Raw genomic sequence first — 12,716 nt, forward strand, 5'->3', positions numbered from 1 at the left:
TGTCCTGAGAGTCAGATTGATTACACCCTTAAGCAGGCCACATTATAATTTTACTTACAAAAGAAAATTCTTGAAGATCTGAAGTAAGTATACCAGCTCAAATACTCTTACTAAACGTTTAAACTTGAAAGTTTAAGCTTTGAGTAATCTTTAATTCTTATTATAATCCTTTGTGACACGTAGTTTCAAAAGCACCAGGAGATATACGTAGACATTGTAAATATATCTAATCTCAACTCTCAAGAAGCCTTGTGATTATGTACTGTATTTTCCCCCACCACCCCATGAGCTTAAATACTTAATAAGCTTGCTAACTTTGCTTCACTGTGCTCACCCTGAAACTCAAGCATCCAGGTTTACCTTCGTAACACTCTCTAAGTAGAAAGGGACCTCCTCAGGCTGCAGGGTTAAGTCTCCCTCCTGCCACATCGGGGAGCCAACTATTAACATTCAGAGGAATGCAGCCAGAGCTATATATACCCTGCAATGGGGCACCGCCCCTAGAAACAGAATTGAAATATGCCATCAGACTTCACTTCAAATATTAATTAGGACTTGGGTACATAATGAAATAGAGTTAGACAGGAAGTGATGTGGAAAGCTCAGCAAAATGCAGCTGAAAAAGATTAGGAGCACTATCACAAGACTTTAATACCAAGGCAACTTGCAAATCTACCTGAAACATTGAGCAACACAGCAGTGGCTGCTTATAGTGGACTTATGAATGAGAAAACTTTTTCAGTGATGGTGAATTATCAATGAAGTTCTCAATGATCCCTATCCTTTACTATCTGTGAGAGGACTGAGGAACTTCCAGTTAAGTTCTTGAGAAACACCATATACTTAAAATGACTTAAGTGAGCTAGCCTTGGCACCCCAGCCCTCAAAAAGAGACAGGAGGATTGTGTTCTAGGCCAGGCCGAGCTACACAGTAAGAGCCTGTCTCAACAATTATTAACAAAGATTTGGGAGAGGGCAGAATGTGTAGAGCCATAATTCTTGCTACTCAGATGGCTGAGGCAGAAACACTTCATGATCAAGGCCAGCCTGGGCGACTTAAAATAGGGCTTAAGGCCATGGCTCACAGAGAACTTACCTAGCATTTTTTTTCCCCCGAGACAGGGTTTCTTTGTGTAGCTTTGCGCCTTTTCTGGATCTCACTCTGTAGACCAGGCCTCGGAACTCACAATGATCCACCTGCCTCTGGCTCTCAAGTGCTGGGATTAAAGGCGTGCACCACCACCACCCGACATCAGTAGGCATGGATCCATGTGGTCAAGTCAGCAATAGAATGTTTGCCTAGCATACACTTGGTACATGGTCCTGGGTCCTTATCTTAGAACCACAGGAAGAAAAAGACAAAAAAACAAAACCAAACCTATGGGGGCAGTGAGATGACTCAGCAGGTAAAGGAACCTGCCACAGCACATGACAACCTCAGCTCAACAACCCAATATATACAAGGTGGAGAGAACAGACTCTGCATGTTGTCCTCTGACCTCAAGGAGCCTGCTATGGCCCTTCCACAGGGGAACACACAAAACAAATCAACATCTCCCTCGTACGTGTTCCTTCCCTCACTGTCTTCCCCCCCCCCCTTCTAATAAACAAAGTAAAGCAGTAACAACCTGGGGCTGAAGAGAGGGCTCAGTGGCAAAGCACTGTCGGTGAAAATTTAAGAACCCAGGTTAGGATCCCTAGCACAAGCTGGACGTTGGATAGTGTGGGCATAATAGCTCACTTGTAATCCAAGTGCTTGTGAGGTGGAAACAGGGACTGCCCAGAACAAGCTGTCTACCTAGACTAGCCAAACTGGAGGTTTCTGGGTTCACTGAGACTCTGCTTCAATCATAAGGTGGTATCTGAGGAAGACAACTGATATCAATAGACACCAACACACATGGAAACACAAATACACACACACACACACACACACACACACACACACACACACACACCCCGCAGAAAAATTTAAAAGTCTTAAATAGCTGGGTAAGTAACATGAAAAAGGAAAACAGCTTACCATACAGTACAGTAAACATTAAATGTCACTTGACTTTAAAGCAATATTGTATTGCTAAGAAGACATGTTTACAGGGCATGATAGTTTGTTCATGGCATTTCATTCAGTATTTAGTAAAGTAAATTAACCCACAGTAGTGAAAACAATTACATTAAATGAAAGATACACAAACATATAGCTAGGACAAAAAAAATGTACAATAATATTTATTCTTAGTACCAGATGGGGGCTACTGTTTTCTTGTTTTTATGTACATATAATGATCTTTTCTTTCCTAGATTATTTCATTCTAACTTACTCAAATACATTCAAAACTGTGGTCCAGTAGTTCTGACCTCTGCCCCACGGAACCTACCAGGTTTCATCCTGAATTGAACAGCAATTGTTCTACATCCCCTTATTTCATAACATAAGAATAAGGTAACATGACAATGATACAATTACAAAGAAGCAGAGGCTGTGAGATTATTAAAGCAGCTGTAAACATACTCTGGTGTCCTGAAAACACTGGAAGCAAAAATCCTTTGAAGCTATCCATATTGCCTTGTAGAGCCAGAAATTCTGACAAACTTGGATTGACTTTACCAGACATTAGCATTAGCCAAGTACTAGCCTAGCCTTTCCCTTTAGATGTGTTTTGCACATTAGGTTGGTCAGGGTTTCAAACACTCTCCCATTCTCTTAGAGAATCACTTATCTCTTGGCATCCATTAACCTTTACGATAAATTAAAGAATAGCAAAGGTAAAACAACACAAAAACCAGCTTTTCAAGGAAAAGGAAGACAGTGAATACCAGGAACCATCTCACACATGTACCCATCTGGATCCTGCAGCCATTTGCAACTGAAACCCCTGAAACAGAGGATGGGAGAAGTCAGTTGTTAACTGTACATCAGAAACAAGCAGAATAAAAGCAGAGGCATTATCATATAAACCAAGCTAAACTAGAACTGGGCAGGTCTAGCAATTTGGGTTCTGAGTTATTGGAATTGGGCTATTTAAAGGAATCAGTAAACGGAGGTGAAAGAAAAGGATGCATGGCAAGCCAGAACGCAACACAAAGATGAGGCCATGAAGGCCTAAGCTAATGAGAAAGCATAAGGAAGCAAATCAAGAGGAAGAAGAAGCAAGAGGAAAGCTAGCCAAATATATGAACCAGAGAAACACAGAAGTGGATAGGAGAGCTGGTACCTAGTCAGAGGCATAAAACAAACACAAAGCAGAGAGACAGGGTAGCTCAGCTAGCTACATCAACGGCATAGGCCAGCATGAACATCTACTCCTGATGCTCAGTCTCCTGACTGTGTCTGAACCAACTACCATCTCAAAGTGGCATCACCATATTTAGGTACCCTTACACCTGTAACTGCATGTTATCCCAGTCACCATGACCTGCCCACAGCAGGACTGCCAAAAACCTGTCATTAGGTGAGCTCAGCAGAGCAGTTATACTGAGGAAGCAACAGTAAGAAGGACAACAGAGCTCATAATCCTCAAGTCTATAAATCCCATCACTCAGGAGTTTAGTACCAGCATGGGTAACGTAGTAAAACCCCATTTCGAAAAACAAAACAAAACAAAACAAAGTGGGATAGCCTCTCAGTGGGTCCATGGTTTAACAAATTGGTTAGGGACTTTTGGAAAATCCCCTTTTTCTGACAATTTTGGAAGTCTTAGCTACTAAGGTGTTCACAGTGGCACACATCTATAATCGCAGCACCTAGAAAGCATAGGCAGAAAATGGCAGAGAGTTGAAGGCCAGGAAGAATTGTGGAGTGATTTCCGTGATATAAAGAGAGGCCCTAGAAAAAAAGAAAGAAAACAAAGATGGAAAGGAAAGGAGAAAAGGAGGAAAGAACGTGTCTCCAAAACATTCCTATCTTTCTTTTTGGCTGCCTCATCCCAGAGTGTTGCATTGAATCCAGGTCTTTCAGAGATACTGGGCAAGTGCTCTACAAGGTGAGCTACAAAGTTCATCACGGTGGAAATTTAGGCTCATTTTCTGATAGTCCTAAAGAACATTAAAAAAAAAAAAAGAAAAAGAAAAGAAAAGACCTGGGGGGTGGAGAGATGGCTCAGTAGTTAAGAGCACTGACTGTTCTTCCAGAGGTCCTCCATAGCCACGTGGTTGATCACAACCACCTGCAATTAGATCTGGTGCCCTCTTCTGGCCTACAAGAACACATGCAGGCAGAACACTATACATAATAAATAAATCTTAAAGAAAAAAAGAAAAAAAAATCCTAGATTTTTGCCATGGAATGAAGAAGAGAAAGGAGACCCTGAATACGTACACTTGGTGAGCATGTGATAGCAGTAGCCTCCTAGAGATGACTACTCAAAGAGTTTATAGTCAAATGAAAGTCTTTATTGCAGTCGGCTGGAACAATACCCAAGTATCTGGGCACCTAGTAAAAGCCCTGAGTGTCCAGAGCACAAAGTTTTTGAAAGCAAAATCCATGTCCTGGCATGGCATTTGGCAGCTACAGCAGGCAGTTTAAAAAGTCGCTAAAATAAGCTGTTACCTGGAGGGGAGTCCTGCAGAGGCAGGAAGTCCCTAAGATAAGCCATTACCTGGAGGGGGGCCTGCAGAGGCAGGGAGTCATTAAGATAAGCCATTGCCAGGAAGGGGTCCTGCTGAGTCAGGCAGTCACTAAGATAAACTATTACCTGGAGGGGGTCCTGCAGATTCAGGCAGTCACTAAGATAAGCTATTACCTGGAGGGGGTCCTGCAGAGTCAGGCAGTCCCTAAGATAAGCCATTCCTGGAGGGGGTCCTGCAGATTCAGGCAGTCTCTAAGATAAGCTATTACCGGCAGGGGATCCTGCAGAGTCAGGTGGTCTCTAAGATAAGCCATTACCTGGAGGGTTCCGGCAAAAGGCAGGCAGTCTCTAAGATAAGTCATTACCTGGAGGGGTCCGGCAAAAGGCAGGCAGTTTAACTGTCACTAAGATAAGCAGTTACTTTGGAGGGGTTCCTGCACAAACAAACAGTTTAACAGAAGGTAAGATAAGTTAGCTAGGACATCCTGACCTTGGGTTTCTAGAATAGAGTTGGGTAGTTTTCCATAAGATTTTCCATCAAGGAAATCAAATTCTACTTCAACCTGGAATGGCCTCAGCAGGAATACAAGATGGAGGAACCATATTTAAAACAAAGCAAAATAAAACAAACAATAACAACTTATGTCCACTAGAAAGATATTTTGTCACCTTGAGAGATGTGAAAATTGCTGCAACAAAAATGTTTTAAATTCAATTCAGAATTCAACAAACAATATCACTCCTACCATGCCCAAATTCTTTTTAAGGAAATTTGAAAAGACAATCAAATAAGCACGGCTAAGAAACCATTCTTGTAGCTAAGTATGTATACACTAAACCCACAACTGGTTAGACAACCCCACACCACCTCCCAAAAAAAGGGATCACATTCAAGGACGTTAGGACATGTACCCATAAGCTGGTCAACAGCCAAAGACTTTTCTTTTTTCTTTTTTTGTGTAGCATTATGCCTTTCCTGGAACTCACTTGGTAGCCTAGGCTGTCCTCGAACTCACAGAGATCCGCCTGCCTCTGCCTCCTGAGTGCTGGGATTAAAGGCGTGTGCCACCACCGCCCGACCCAACCCCAAGATTTTTCATACCACAAAATTTTCCTCTAACAAGGACAAGGTGACAAAATTCTATATAATTTAAAGTTGCAAAAAACAAAGACTTGCAATATAGCACAATGGGAGAACACTAGTCTAGCTTGTGTGAGACCCTAGGTTTAATCCCTAGCAGCACTGAATAAATAAATACACACAAGTTAGGTATGGAGGTATATACTTGTATCTCATCTTTGGGAGGTAGAGACATGAGGATCAGGAATGCAAGGCTAGCCTCACCTACCAAAGCAATTTTGAGGCCAGCTTGTGTTCCAGGATGCTATGTCTCAAAAACAAAGTAGACAAAAAGAAAGAAACAAAAGCCAGCTAATGGATAAATGGATATATGAAAGAACACACAACACTCCATGGAAGAATCATGAAAGATTCAGATCAAGTTATGAATCAATTTGCAAAGGAATGACTCAAGAGCTATAAATCAGCAGAAACTATTCATCTACAGTAGGGTAAACAGGATGAAGCAATTTTGATTTATACACAGGGAGAAAAGACAATCACACAAAACAAACAGCAGTAGAAAATGGCTTAGACCTGACAAACAGGAATCGCCATAGCCACAGTCTCAGGGAACATCACAAGCCTCGAGGAATCAGTTTGAAAAACTGAAGACACTGGACAGCAATGAGAGCTAAAGCACACTCTAGACAGAGAAAGACGCAGGCCATGCCCATAGATCATAAAAAAAGCTCCAGTGAGGAGTGAAGGAAAATCCTTCACATGGAGATAAGATGTTAAGGAGACAGTATGACGACACCTTTCGGCAGCAGAGGCAAGGTGACATGCACAGAAAACCAGAGACAAGCTGCAAGCCATGATACTACTACCTAAGAGACAAGTTTCAGAAACTTCAGCCTGCTCCTACAGTGACATATGGAGTGAGAGGAATATCCTTTCAAATGGTGATAGGTAATTTTGACTTTTAATCACACCTGGGAAGATGGCACCTAAATTGAGGAAGTGTCTCCATTAGACTGGCCTGTGGCCATATCTGAGGGAATTCTCTTGATTGCCGAGTGATGCAGAGGGCCAGAGCCCATTAGTTGTGCCACTGCTAGGCAGGTGAGCCCGGGCTGTAGGAGAAAGATAGCAGAGCAATGCAGGGGAACAAGCCAGTTAGCATTCCTCCATGGCCTCTTACGGTCCTACCTCGGCTGTAGTCTATGGCATGTAAGTTAGATAAACGCTTTCCTTCGCCAAGTTTTTTTGGTCCGTGTTTTATCATTCTCAGAGTAAGCAAACTAGGGCAGAAGGAATACAGCTACTTGGAATTATACTGCAGTAATACAATCGATCACTTCCACAGCACAGTACATGACACTAATGACACAGGAAGTCCCGAGGTTAGTTAGCTAAGACCTGTGTTCTCTGAAACAAAACAAAACAACCCTGTGCTATGGAAACAGGTCATCAGTAGCCACAAACTGAAGAGAGAAACGCACGCCATTTGAGAAGAGCAACATCTCTAATTCTGGTGGAGTCTTGAGAATCACTGCAGGTTTCGAACCAACCCGAGCTACCCAGTGAGTTCAAGCCTAGGCTAAAGAGCAGAGCCTCAGAAAAGAAAACAAACAACAATGAAAACAAATGAACAAATAAAAAACCTCCAACATTTTACCAAGGTGGGGCTGGAGCGCTGGCTCAGCAGTCAAGAGCACTTTCTGTTCTTACAAAGAACCCAGGGTTCTGTAATTCCAGTTCTAGGTGCCGAACACCCCCTTTTCTGACCTCTGCGGGCACTGCACACATGTGATACACTTATATACATGCAGGCAAGACACTCACAGAAAATAAATGAATCTTCAAAAAAGTTATAGCAGAGAATCAGTCATGAACATTGGAAACATAAATACAGGTTATAAGAGCAAAATGTAATAAAACAGGCGTTGGCAAACTGCAGCCTCCACACCAATAAAGCTCACTCACTTTTTATAAAATAGTTCTTTTTAAACACAAATGCACTCATGTGTTTATGCATCGCCTATTATTTGTTTTTATGCGACAACAGCAAAACCCATACAGCCCATAAAAATGAAACTATAATACCTAAATATGAAAACTTTGCAAATCCCCATGAAAGCATAAGCCAGTGGTAGCAAAGCTGAGCAGACAATCCAAAGAAAGAGGAGCTGGGAGAATAGTATATTAGGTTAGAAGTAGAACACTGGAGAGCTTCTGAAACTCAGTAGTACTGAGGTCTTCACAAATACCCTTAGTGTACCTCCCAACCCCGAATGTGCTAGACATTAAGATAACTAATTATGGGGGGGGATGGGGTGGAGAGATAGATCAGAAAGTAAGAGCACAGTCAGCTCTTGCAGAGGATTTGAGTCAATTCCTAGCACCCATATGGAGGCTCACAACCACCTGTAGCTCCTCCAGTTCCAAGGAATCCAACACCCTCTTCTGGCCTCCAAAGTACCAGGCACCCCTGAGGTGTACACACATATCTGTAGGAAAACAACTAATATAAATAATTTTTTTAAAAAAGAAAATTACGGTGGGCAGTTGTGGCGCACACCTTTAATCCCAGCAATTGGGAGACAGAAGCAGGCAGATCTCTACGACATTGAGGCCAGCCTGTTCTACTGAGTGAGTTCCAGGACAGCCCGACTACACAGAAAAGCCGTGTCTCAAAAAACCAAAATAAAAAGCAAAAAAAAAAAAACAAAACAAAAACCAAAAAACACAAAACACATAATAATAATAATAAAATAAATAAGAAAATTATACACAAAATTCACAAATAAGTCATAAATCATGGCACACATTTACGTTTTTTAAAAAAGATTTATTTCTTTATTTTGTACACAGTGTTCTGTCTGCACGGCAGAAGAAGACACCAGATCTCATTACAGATGGTTGTGAGCCACCATGTGAGTTGTGGGAATTGAACTCAGGACCTCTGGACGAGCAGCCAGGGCTCTTAACCTCTGAGCTATCTTTCCAGCCCCATGGCACACATTTACAATTCCGGGCATGGGGAGTGGGATTAGGCTAAATTAGGACAATCCCAATTTCAAAGACTGCCTGGGCTATAGTAGGGTGAGTTTAATAAGAGCGTGGGCAACTCAATGAGATCTCATCTCAAAAGAAAATGTCAAGAGAGTGTAAATATGTGGAGCTCAAGGGCAGATTGCTGCTTCACTGGCATTTACAAGCTTAGTAGTTCACGAGGCCAGTGTTAGATGCCCAGAACCATTGAAGTGAAAAAATAGCCCTGGGCCTTTAATCAGAGAGTGAAGAAGTAGGAATGAGAAATCCAAGGTCATCCTAGGCTACACATTGAGTTTAAGGTCAGCATGGGTTATGTAAGATCCTGTTTCTTGGGATAGGAGGGAGAATAGGTTCAAAACATAGTATATAAAATTCTCAAACAATTAATAAAAATGTCATTTAAAAAGAAACTATTCCGGGCTGGAGAGATGGCTTAGAGGTTAAGAGCACTGGCTGCTCCTCCAGAGGTCCTGAGTTCAATTCCCAGCAACCACAAGGTGGCTCACAAAAAGAACCTATTCCAAAACAACATAAAGATTGCAAACATGAATGGATTATAAACTACAGGAAATTATACTTATGTTCATCTTATGAAAAGTGGAATTAGGCATGTTATTAGTGGCATATACCTGCAATCCTAGTACCTGGAAGGAGAAGGCAGGAGGATTATGAATTTGAGGTTGGACTGGAATAAGTAGCAAAACATTGCCTCAAGTAAAAACGAAAAACAAGCAAACAAGAGGTCGCAAAGAAAAGAAAAGATACTGGGGCTAGCTACATAAGTATCTGTAAGGTAGGCTAGACGAAATATCTGAAATATGAGATGATAAATTTCAATATGGGACCAAGCCTAGTGGCTCAAGTCTTAATCTCAGTCCTTAAGAAACTGAGACAAGAGAACTGCCATGAGTTTGTGGCCAGCAAGGAATACATAGTGAGATCCAAGACACCCTAGGCTATGTATGATACCTTGACTCAAAAACATCAAATCAAACCAAACAATTGTCTCCAAAGCTGATCATTTCCATCCCATGTTTTAAACCCCAATAAAACGTCAAATTCACAAAAACAAATCAAATAAACAGAGTTGCAACTCAAGTGTAAGAAACACAAATTGCTAGCCAGGCAGTGGTGGCACACATCTTCAACCCCAGCACTCAGGAAGCAGAGGCTGATGAATCTCTGAGTTCGATGCCAGTCTGGTCTACAGAGCTAGTTCCAGGACAGCCTGGGCTACGCAGAGAAACTCTGTCTTGAAAAACCAAACCAAACCAAACAAACAAAAAGGAAACTCAAATTGCCTAACATGCTTGAGACCATGCATTGCAAGAGAAGTTAAGGAGGGCCAAGGAGATAGCTCAGTGGGTAAAGGCTCTAAACATGGACAAAGATGGAGTTAGCGGGACCTATCTGTAAAGCCAGCACCCGCAAAGTACAGACAGCAAAATTTCGTGAAGCTCCCAAGCGAACTAGCCTGGAGTGCACAGCAGTAAAAATGAAGACAAGCAAACAGCAGAAACAAGAGAAACAAACTCTCAAATATTGTCCTCTGCTCTCTGCACACACTGATAACAAGTGAGCATCTGCACTCACTAACTCATTCACAAATACAAACAATAAAGAGAATCATTTACAATATAAGTGGAGGGTGGGCCGGATGTCACAAGCCTTCATCCCGAGCACTTGAGAGGCAGAGGAAGGTAAATCTCTGAGTTCAAGGCCAGCTTGGTCTACAGAGCTACTTCTCGGGCAGCCAGGGCTACACAAAGAAATCCTGTCTCGAAAAACAACAACAACAACAAAAAATTTAAAAGAGGAATAAAACTCGAAGAGCCAAAAAACACTATGCTTGCTTTATTTCATTAAGAATCAATTGCTTTCACAAACAGTAAAAAAAAAATTTTCTTTTCTTGTTTGTGGTATTTTGGAGAACAGAATTACATAACAAAGGACATGCTGGACTCCATCTTCCAGTGATATTCCAGCCTCAGTCTTCCAATTGCTGGCATTATAGGCATGAACTACTACATTTATCTTGCAATTGGTGAATTTTTTCGAAAATCACTTAATACAGTTTACTGGAGTCAATGTGGAATGTGGAAAAATGGCTATCTTCATATTCATTAGAGGGACTGTATACTTCATCCAATCTCAGGAGATAAGCATGATATTGAACAACTGACCTACAAGGATGCTAACTGTAGCGTTCTCTATGTAAGTACAGTTAAGAGAGCACTTTGGGCTGGGGGCGTAGCTCAGTGGAAGTATGCTTGCCTAGCCTGTAACAGTCCTGGATTAGATCTCCAGCTCAGAAGAGAAAAGAAGGAAGGCAGAACACTAAGATGAGTCGAAACAGCAAATGTAAATTAATGTCCTCTATTCATACAGTGGATACTGTGTGCCAGTTTTAAAATGATGCCATTAAAGCATATTTAACGGCATGGCATATGTTTGAGATCTCCTTAGTTTGAATAAGCAGGTAAAAACCATATCAGTAATGATTCCATCAAATGACAAAAGTCTTTCAACCTTCCCCACCCAAAATTGGGATCTGGAAATAAAACACTAATGAATTAAAAAAAAAAGAATAAAATTAAAAATAGCAAATTTAACAGACTGAATTCAGAAGCCTTGGGAAGTAGAGTTTTCCCAGAAATGTCAGGCTAGCTCAGTCATAGAAAACCTATTGAATACAACAAATACCAGAAAATAGCCAAAGGGAAAAGGGGTAACTTTTTTTCGTCCCTTACTCCTTTTCTTCAGTTGGGATGGGTCTTAACTATGTAGCCCTGCCTGCATCCTCCTGGCTCAGCCTCCCAAGTGGTGGCATTACAGGCATGAGCCACTACACCAGCAAAATGTTTCTTCCATGGTCAACTATCACTTACCTAATGGAGGACATACCTGTTCCTTTGTCCATGTCTCCGTCTGAGATATTTATGGATCCATTACTCCTCAGAATCCTGAAAGTCAAATAGAAGGATTGACATGGTAAATCATCCAAAGCATGGTTCCTAACTTAACTACTAGGACAGTGTCATAATCAACCAAAAAAATTCAATATATTAACATAAAATGTCCCCCCACGCTCATGTGTTTGAAAACTTGGTCCCCAGCCAAGGATTACTTGGTTATGGTAGTGTTTTTTTGAGAAGTAGATTAGTGGAAGAAGACCTTTGAGGGTACTAGCCCAGACTTTCTACTTCCCCCCATTCTCTGCATCAAGATGTAAGAAACAGTACTGAAATTGCCAAGGCAGTAGAGGAAGCATCAACCCTTCCCCACTATGTCGGACTGTGTGTTCTGAAACTGTGAGCCAAACAAATCCTTACATGGGCTGGCAAGTTGCCTCATTGGGGAACAGTACTTGCTTTCAATTCTTGGGACTCATATGGTGAATGTAGAAACCCAACTTCCTAAAGTCCATATGTGCATCATGGAATGTGCATGCTCACATACAAAATAAATAAAAAAAAAAAAACATAAAAATCCTTCCTCCCGGGTTGGGGATTCAGCTCAGTGGTAGAGCACTTGCTAAGCAAGCGTAAGTCCCTGGGTTTGGTCCTCAGCTCTGAAAAAAAAAAAAGAAAAAGAAAAAGAAAAAAATCCTGTCTCCCTTAAACTGTTTCTGTCAGGTGATATTGTCACATAAGGCATGCAGGGGTGGAACTATCGATCAGTTGAGCACTTATCTAGCATATTCAAGGCCCTAGTGTTAATTTCTAGTATGCAAGAAAAATAATCATTTGTAAAGTCGTGTCAATGATTAACCTGGGAAAAAAATCTCACTGCTGTGGATATCATTCTATATAAATAAAACACTGATGGCCAGTGACCAGGCAGGAAGTAGGTGGCCAGGCAGGAAGTAGGTGGGACAAGGAGGGAGGAGAATTCTGGGAAGCAGAAGGCTGAGGCAGAGACACCGCCAGCTGCCACCATGACAAGCTGCATGTGAAGACATCGGTAAGCCACAAGCCACGTGGCAAGGTATAGATTTATGGAAATGGATTAATTTAAGCTATAAGAAA

The 12,716-nt window shown here is 41.6% G+C and overlaps 1 long non-coding RNA gene across 8 annotated transcripts in view; it reads right to left on the reverse strand.

Moving 5' to 3' along the window:
- Window positions 1-2,104: 2,104 nt before the first annotated feature.
- Window positions 2,105-12,716, reverse strand: part of LOC114708606 — a 36,790-nt gene continuing 26,178 nt past the window's right edge. For 4 of the 8 annotated variants that reach the window (XR_005090042.1, XR_005090043.1, XR_005090045.1 and 1 more), the window contains one exon: window positions 10,474-11,651. This is a non-coding gene — a long non-coding RNA (uncharacterized LOC114708606). Of the gene's footprint in view, window positions 2,877-4,239; window positions 5,003-10,473; window positions 11,652-12,716 lie in introns of those variants that run through there. The other 4 variants (XR_005090044.1, XR_003736822.2, XR_005090041.1 and 1 more) reach the window with 4 other exon arrangements.

The sequence above is a fragment of the Peromyscus leucopus genome, chromosome X (genome assembly GCF_004664715.2).
Source record: "Peromyscus leucopus breed LL Stock chromosome X, UCI_PerLeu_2.1, whole genome shotgun sequence".
NCBI lineage: Eukaryota > Metazoa > Chordata > Mammalia > Rodentia > Cricetidae > Peromyscus > Peromyscus leucopus.